The 9,198-nt window shown below is 51.7% G+C and overlaps 1 long non-coding RNA gene across 1 annotated transcript; it reads left to right on the top strand.

The window, feature by feature from the left end:
- Nucleotides 1-772: 772 nt before the first annotated feature.
- LOC123797106 (uncharacterized) lies at nt 773-6,434 on the top strand. Its single transcript, XR_006780873.2, has 3 exons — nt 773-854; nt 1,658-1,804; nt 4,147-6,434. It is a non-coding gene; the product is annotated as an uncharacterized LOC123797106 (long non-coding RNA).
- Nucleotides 6,435-9,198: the final 2,764 nt, after the last annotated feature.

Below are 9,198 nucleotides of genomic sequence, written 5' to 3'. Positions count from 1 at the left end.
TTTAAAAAAAAATTTAAGATTTTTATCTATTTATTTGTCAGAGAGAGAGAGAGAATACAAGCAGGGGGAGCAGCAGGCAGAGGGAGAAGCAGACTCCCCATGGAGGGGGGAGCCCCATGCGAGACTCGATTCCAGACCCCCAAATCATGACCTGAGCCAAAGGCAGACGCGTCACCAACTGAGCCCCCCAGGCACCCGGAGCCGGAAAAGGTCTCCTGTTTAACCAGCGAAGCTTTTTAGAAATGACCATGAAAAATGTTCTCCTTGCAGAGCGTTCTCAGCTCCAGAAGAGAAGCAGCTCCCCTTTCTCCAAGTTCAGGGCCGAGTCCCCACCAGGGAGGGCACACAGACCTGGATTGCGACCCGTCACACATTAGCTGTGTCGGGCCTCAGTTTCTTCTCTGTACACGGGACTAGCGGCCCAAGGACACAGTTGGGAAGATTTAATGAGATAATACATGAAAAAAGCCTGGCACATACAGGGAACCCACGGTTGGTGCCCTCCCCTTTTACTTGTTCTGAACTGGAAATGAACCCATGGGAAAGAAGGGGGGCGCAGCACGGCGAGGTCAGCTCCGGGGTGATTGCTCGCAGAGGTCTCTAGCTCAGCTCTCCGCAGTGCCTGGCCCCTGCGCCCACCAAAACGGCTCCCTCCAGCCCTGCTGTTGTTCCGCTTCTGTCCGCCAGGGGGAGACAAGGCGCAGGCTCCCTCGCGGGCGGCTTTCCTTGCGCGTTCACAGAGCCTCGAGAGCACGCGGCCGTGCGCGGGACCCCGCGGCCGTGCGCGCCCGCGGGACTCCCAGGGGCGGGGCGCGCACGCGTAGATGGCTGCGCTTCCCGCGTGGCCGGACCGGGTAGGGTTGAGGCTGGGGGCTCCCTGCAGGTCAGAAGCGGGGACTTGCGGGAATCTCGTCTTCCTCCGGGACCAGTCTTCCGCTTGGATTTGGGGGAGGGACGACCTGACCCCCTTCAGAGTTAGCATTTCTTCCCCATCAGAAGGCTGTCACCTGCTGCTTGGTTCACCCTAGCCCTGCAGCAGCGAGCGTCCGGGAACAGGCATCCTAGGGGAATGGCCCTCGGACAGGAAGGGAGTTTGGGGGGCCTAAGGCTATTCTCATTCTGCGGTCAACAAAGACGGATAGCTCCTCACGCTCACTCAGACTGCCCGGGGCCACAGGAGGGGGGATGGGGGATGGGGTGAGGGCAGTGGTCAGGATTGCCCATGACCTGGTCCTGATTTTTCACTTCCCCTAATCCCGTCACCCATTAGCCAGAAAGGACCCAGAACCCTCGACAGTTGCTAGGGGGCCTGTTTTGAAGACCTCACCACGCCATCCGAATTCTAATGTTGGTGGTGAATAGGGGAGGGTGGACAGGAGATCCTCGCAGCCCTGTGACTTCGGGGCTGGCCCTGGGCGCTGGGCAGGCCCCGTGAATGCCCTCGACTGCTGTGCCTAGGAGAAACCCTCCCTGATTTCGGAGACCTCCCGCAGAAGGAGGTCAACTCGGATGAGTCTTCCCAACTTCGGGCGTTTGCCTTCTGTGCGGCAGCGGCCCCCACCTGCCCTGGTCTCAGGAGCACTGGCCGCAGATGGCAGTCAGGTGAGCCCCAGTCAGCCTGCATCCTTATCTTGCTTCTCTTATTCCCCTGCTCCAGCCTGGCCCCTCCCAGTCCAGAATCACACCTGCAGGTGTTCATGGAGGGCCACAGTCTTACCCTCCCTGAGGCTGCCTCCAGTCCGGGACTGCTGTGGACAGCTCACCCAGAGAAGAGTCCAGCCAAACAGTATATCATACCTTTAAGGTGGGTGTAACATCCCTCCCTCTCCCCCAGACAGATACTTCTGGGGAGCGAACTTTCTAGAAAATAAGCCCATGGATGAGGCTTGATGCTTACTCTCCCATTAGAAACTCACAATATTTAGGGATGCCTGGATGGCTCAGTCAGTTGAGCACCTGACTTTTGGTTTTGGCTCAGGTTTTGTTCTTGGGATGGTGGGATCGAGCTTTGCATGGGGGCTCGTGCTCAGGGCGGAGTCTGCTTGTCCCTGTCCCTCTGCCCCTCCCCCTGTTCACGCTCTCTCTCTTTCAAATAATAGTAATAAAAGAAACTCACAATATTTAGAACTCATAGAGGCCTTGCAGCAGCTCTAATTTGCAAGACCGAAGGAACTTCAGAGAGCTTTTAACCCATCACCTTACTGTATTTCTTTTAACATATATTTAGGGAGGGTCTACTGCATAGGATGCATTTTGTGTGCACTTTGAATGACACCAAGATGTTAAATATCTACATAAAGTCCTACAGGGCCCAGCCCTGTCCTTGGTGTCCCGTCCTCCTTCCGGCCCTCTGAGCCTCCCACCAGATTGCCTATGGTTGTTCGCAGACCACACTCTTTCCTGCCTCCATGCCTTCCGTCCTCCAGCCTCACTGCCCCTCTGACTGGCTGCCTCCTACTTACCTCCTGCGAATCTCAGCCTAGCTGCTTCGTGTTGGGAAATCTTGGCTCCCTCCGCCTGCGTCAGGGCCCCTCTTCTTTCCAGGCTTCCCCAGGATACACCTCTGTGACTACACTTACCATACGATAAGGCAGTTATGAATTTCAGGGCTTGTCATCCCCACCCCCCACCCCACCCCTGACTCTGGGCTCTTTGAGATTCCGGGCTGAACTTGCTTCACCCTTTGAATCAGACCCAGGTTCTCCTCTGGGTAGCAGGAGAGAGAAGCTATCAAGGTGGGTGTGATAGATAGGGTCGGAGTAGTACAGATGGGAAACTGAGGCTGCTCCTGGGTAAATTGCTCTTCCTGGCAGCAGGCGAGAGCCAGAGGCATTTCCAGCTGATGGAAGTAGCCTGGGGAGCAGCCTGACACCCAACCAGCCTTCAGCCTCAGAGCGAGAGGCCTGGAGTGTCGGGAGGTTGTATAGAGCTCAGGAGCCCAGGTCACAAATGTGAATATTCTGATCGACAAGGCCTGACCAGCAGTGAAAGGAGCCCACGGCCAGGCGTCAGGAGACCCGCGTCCCAGCTCATGCTTCCTTCCATCTCACCTCCTGCCTTAGACCCACCTCAGTCCACGGGACTCCCCAACCTGTCCTACCCTTTCCTCTGCCGAGAGTGGCTTCTGTCCTTCCCCAAGTGTCTCCTGGTTAAAATACTGCTTTTCCTTAAGATTCGACTCAACTCCGGACACCTGGGCGGCCCAGTCGATTAAACGTGCAACTCTTGATTTCGGCTCAGGTCTTGATCTCAGGGTTGTGAGATCGAGCCCCGCCTTGGGCTCCGCGCTCAGCATGGAATCTGCTTGAGATTCTCTCTTTCCCTCTCCCTCTGCCTCTCCATCCCTCCTTCTCCCTCTCTCTCTCTTAAAAAAAAGAAAAAAAATTAAACCAAACTCAAATCCTACTTCCCGAGTGAAATCTTCACCTTCCCAACCGGATGTGAGGGGTTAGAGGCAACATGGACGATGTCGTAGAGTGTGGATGACAACCAGGTCTCCGAGTCAGGTCAGCATCTTTTTTTTTTTTTTTAAGATTTATTTATTTGAGAGAGAGGAGGGGGAGGGGCAGAGGGAGAGGGAGAGAATCTCAAGCAGATTCCGTGCTGAGTGCTGAGCCCAATGTGGGGCTCAATCCCATGACCCTGAGATCAAGACCTGAGCTGAAACCAAGAGTCAGACGTTCCACGACTGCACCAGCCAGGCCCCCCATGGTCCTCATCTCAGGATTGCAGTTCACAGCCTACTTGAGCAAAGAGTTTTCTCTACCAGACGCTCAAACAAGTGTAGATTCCTACAACATTCATAGAGCGGAGTTTACAAATAAACAAGTCTTGGGGTGCCTGGCTGGCTCAGAGGAGCACGTGACTCTTGATCTCGGGGTTGTGAGTTCAAGCCCCGTTCGGGGTGTACGGCTTACTTAAAAATAAAAAATAAAATCTTAAAAAAAAAAAAAAAGCACAGGTCTTAGAAAAATGAAAACAACTCTTCCAACATTAACGAAAAGGTCTTTGATACTTCTGGAAAATGGAAACAAATAGAAACCCAGTTTTGGCAGCACGAGATACAAAGTACAGATTTCCCTTACGTTTCTCGGCCGCGAGTATGTCAGTGTTTCTTCACTTATTTCTGATCCTTCAAAAACACAGGTTCCCGGGGCTTTCGTCTCCAAGCATCACCTCCTGCATCGATGGTGTATTTGGTCGAGAGGAGTTTCCTTCCACTGGCTGACATGCATTTTCGTGGAAGGTACTGAGGAGCTGAACGGAGACGCAGGGAATTAAGGTCAGCAGTGGAGGATGGACGGGCTTCCGGGGAAAGACGCGCTGGCCGGGTTCTGATTCCTGCCCTTGACCGCGGCCAAGCCGAGTGCCCGCCGCCCGCGCACCACGGAGAATTGATCTTGTAGGAGCTTTCCTAACTGAAGGTCCCAGGTTGGAGCTGAGCTTCTGGAGCCGGAGGGAGGCGTGCTGGGGCAGGGAGCGTCTCCCAGTCCTGCTTTCTTTTGAGGAGGGGACAGACCACAGACACCCATCTGGGAGTCTTCCCAGGCGAGGACCGGAGTTTGAGCTCCTGTCTTGCACGCCGGAACCGGAGCCGGAGCGGGGGAGGAGGGGGCTGTGCGGGAGCGTTGTCCTCTGGGTCGTCCCTGTGCTGTTGCTCCTTTCCTTTTAAGGGCATTCCTTTTGTTTCTGTCCTGACAAATAATAAGGTTTTCGCGGAGGCCTGGACAGTCCGAGGAGCTGGGGGGCAGGGGGCCGATTCCTGCTTTCGGTGCAGCCTGGTGAGGGGATGGGGAGCAGTAGGAAAAGGGTAGCTGGGGAGACTGGTCGGTGCATCCCTGAGCCGGGCGCGTATTTCCCTTAAATGAACGTTGCCGTTTACCTCCGTGGGCGGGAGCACCACCCGCAGCCGAGGCGCGCCGAACAGGGGCCATGGGGACTCGGGGAGGAGTACGTGGCACCCGGGAGGGGCCCCGTGCATCCGCGTGGGAGCACACGGGAGGCAGTGCAGAGGGCGGGCATTCTCTGAGTGTCTGCATTTGACTAGATCCTGGAGGCGCTGGGTTTATGAGAGACCTAAGGAAGCGCTCCCAGCACAGGGCATGGTCCCATTTATATGGAATGTTCAGAACAGGCAAATATCTGGACACACAGCAGAGGAGTGGTGGCCTGGGGTAAGTGGTGGGGGTGGTGGGCAAGTGACTGCTAATGGGTACATTTCTTCTCGAGATGACAGAAATGTTCTAAAATTAGATTAGGGTGGTAAAACCATCGAATTGTACTTTTTTTTTTTTTTTTAGATTTTATTTTTTTTGAGGGACTGAGTGAGAGAGAGTGCACAAGCAGGGGGAGAGGGGAAAGGAGAAGCAGACTCCCTGCTTAGGGGGGAGCGTGACATGGGACTCCATAACGCTGGGACCCTGTGGTGATGACTTGAGCCGAAGGCCAACGCCCAACCCATTGAGCCATCTGGGTGCTCCTTTAATTTTCTTTTAAAGATTTATTTATTTGAGAGAAAGAGAGTAGGGGGAGGGGCAGAGGGAGAAGCAGGCTCCCCTATGAGCACAGAGCCCCACATGGGACTCGATCCCAGGACCCTGGAATCATGACCTGAGCCGAAGGCAGACGCTCAACTGACTGAACCACCCAGGTGCCCCTGAATTGTACATTTTAAGTGGTGAAATTTACGGTATGTGGATTATATCTCAATAACGTTATTGAATAAAAGTTTCCCCACCCCCCAAGAAAAGCAGATTCCAACGTTGCTGTCATCGGGAGGAAACTCTCCCCACTAGGTTTGGGTTATCAGTGAAATAAGGTTGGCCCTGATGGTCTCTGGTTGGGGTGATGATTACCCGGGAGGTCCCCTTGTATTAGCCTCTCGATTTTGGTGTATGTTTGAAAATTCAAATAATAAAAAATTAAATGAATTTTTTAAAAACACCCAAACCACCAAGACACCGTGAGAAATGAAAAGACAGAAATGGGTGGTAGGAGAAGCTGAAAGTCCCAGACCCCACTTCAGACCCTGGAGCAGGGTTACCCCACGTGCTGGGGAACGTGACAAGGGGTTAGAACCTGGCCCATGCACACGGAGGAGTCTGGACCGGCCACGGGGGCGGGGGGGGCTTGATATCCACGCCGTGTTTTCTTTTCTTCATTCAGGTATTATTTTATTGTTCAGATGGGCAGGAGAATGGAGAGGTGCGAATGATCTCTGTCCAACCCATAAAGAGATTATATGAAGGGAAGTAAAGAGACTGAAACAATTGTTCTGAAAATAACATGGTAAAAAAAATCACTCTGTATGAAAGGAGATATATATGCAGTGGAATGTGGGTCTCCCTGCTACGGTGGACCCCAAGTTTTATCCCCCAGAGACGGTCACCGTCACCATCAACAATTCTAATAAATGCACAATATATGTGTGTGCACGTGTGTGTACTCAGATATACACACTCATCTGTTTTCTTTACATACACACACCCGTGTACGTACACACACACATATACCCATTTACATACAAAATACTTTTTATATACAGACACACATGTATGTGTATATATATACATAAAACACTTGCATTTGCTTTTTTCCCAATTATTTTATTTTAAAGGGAATTTATTTACTTATTTAGAAAGAGAGAGCGTGCAAGCAGTGGGGTGGAGGTGGGGAGGGGCAGAGGGAGAGGGAGACAGAGAATCTTAACCAGGCCCCACATCCCAGCGCGGGGCCAATCTGGGGCCCGATCTCACAACCTGATATCGTGACCTGAGCTGAAATCTAGAGTCGGACGCTTAACCGACTGAGCCACCCAGGCATCCCTGTGTCCATTTCTTTCTTTTTTTTTTTTTAAAGATTTTATTTATTTATTCGACAGGGATAGAGATAGCCAGCGAGAGAGGGAACACAAGCAGGGGGAGTGGGAGAGGAAGAAGCAGGCTTATAGCAGAGGAGCCTGATGTGGGGCTCGATCCCACAACGCCAGGATCACGCCCTCAGCCGAAGGCAGACACTTAACCGCTGTGCCACCCAGGCGACGCCCTGTGTCCATTTCTGATGGAGGAGTTGAAGTCTCCAACTATAAAAGTGGATTCATCTATATCTGTTGTTCTGAACCTTGATTTTATTTTTCATATAGTTTCATATTGGTACGTAAAGAGCTCCCTCATCTTAGTCATGGCGGCAAGGTATCCCATTTTGTAGATGTATCATAATTTGTTTAACCACTTTCCTGTGGATACATTTAGACTGTCTCAAACCATTTGCTATTATGAACAATGTTGCACTAAGAAACCTTGTACGCTTACAATTTTACACACAGCGAAGTCTCTCTGGAGTACATTCTTAGAAGTGGAACTGTGCAGTCAAAAGGTAAATGGGTTTTTCATTGGGAACAATTTGCTCTCCTTGGGTTTTGTACCAATTTGCTTTCCTCCAACAATGAACTCATGTTGCCCCCCCCCCCACCAACAGTTTTTTATCAAAATGTTTTGTATCTTTACCAGTGAGCTAGATGAAAATGCCAAGTGTGGTCAAAATAATTTACACCAGACTCCATTTAGGGCAATTCATATGGAGAACAATCATGTTAACATAACGAATGCCAGAGAGTTTTCAAAGGAAAGCTAGAGTTCATTCGGTATCTTTGAACTCCTAGTGGGGAAAAAACTTACGAATATAATCGGGGCGCCTGGCTGGCTCAGAAGCGTGTGTGACTCTTGATCTCGGGGTTATGAGTTTGAGTCCCACAATGGGTGCAGAGATTACTTAAAAATAATAAAATCTTGGGGCACCTGGGTGGCTTAGTTGGTTAAGCATCTGCCTTTGGCTCAGGTCATGATCCCTGGGTCCTGGGATCGAGCCCCGCATTGGGCTCCCTGCTCAGCAAGGAGTCTGCTTCTCCTTCGCCCCCCTCCTCCTGATTGTGCTCTCTCCCTCTCTCTCTGTCCAATAAATACACACAATTTTTAAAAATAAAATGAAATCTTTGAAAAAAAAAAGAATTCAAGATGTGTAGGAGAACTTTTCAGGTGGCGTGTTGACTCGCTGGCCGTCGGAGAATTCACGGAGGAGAAACACCTTTGGGATGCAATGAGTGTGAGGAAACCTCCTGGAGGAATTCCTGCATGGCTGGACATCACAGAATTCAGCTGACAGGAACCCCCGTGAGTGCACTGAATTGGAAGAGCCGTCAGACACATCAGCGAGCTCACCCTGGAAGAAACCCTATGAAGGTAAAGAGTGTGGGAGTCTGACCGTCCATAGGCGTCATGCTCGAAGAGAAGCCTTTGGGGTGTAACGACTGGGGGGAGCCCTTCCTCAGAGCCCACATCTTCTTCCACACCACTGGGTCTACTCATGAGAGAAAGCCTGTCACTTACTGAGTGTGGTTGGACCTTTCATCAGAGCCCGAGTCTTACTCAGCATCGAAGAATTCATTCTGCAGGCAAGCCCGTGGATGTCACAGGTGTTGGAAGACCTTCTATCACACGGCACACCTTGCTCGGTCTCAGACGGTCCGTGCGGGAGAGGAACCGCTTGAGAACAACACGGGTAGGAATGTTCTCGGGCTTCAGTCAGGTTTTACAGCATCAAAGAAGAATCCCGTGAATGTCCCAGAGGTGAAAATATCTTCAGCCAGACTTGTACCTGCGAATCCACCTTGCAGAAAAAGAGAGGATTGGGGCGCCTGGGTGGCACAGCGGGTAAGCATCTGCCTTCGGCTCAGGGCGTGATCCCGGCGTTATGGGATCGAGCCCCACATCAGGCTCCTCCGCTGGGAGCCTGCTTCTTCCTCTCCCACTCCCCCTGCTTGTGTTCCCTCTCTCGCTGGCTGTCTCTGTCTCTGTCGAATTAATAAATAAAATCTTTAAAAAGAAAAGAAAAAGAGAGAATAGCAACCTGAGTGATTTGAATGTATCAGTGTATTTATTTCGTGACGCAAAGCTGCTCACTGATCCTTGTGGGGGTCTCCTCGGTCGGTACATTTCTTTCTTTCTTTTGTTAAAGATTCTATTTATTTATTTACTTGACAGAGAGAGAGAGAGCTCAAGCCGGGGGAGCGGCAGACAGAGAGGGAGAAGCAGACTCCCCGCTGAGCAGGGATCCTTATGCGGGGCTCGATCCCAGGACCCCGGGATAGTGACCTGAGCCGAAGGCAGATGTTTCATGGACGGAGCCCCCCAGGTGCCCTGG

The sequence above is a fragment of the Ursus americanus genome, chromosome 14, assembly GCF_024610735.1.
Source record: "Ursus americanus isolate L20-20 chromosome 14, mUrsAme1.1.p, whole genome shotgun sequence".
In the NCBI taxonomy this organism is placed as follows: Eukaryota; Metazoa; Chordata; class Mammalia; order Carnivora; family Ursidae; genus Ursus; species Ursus americanus.
The sequence above is the reverse complement of the archived record's forward strand: the minus strand, read 5'-3'. Positions and strand labels throughout refer to the sequence as shown.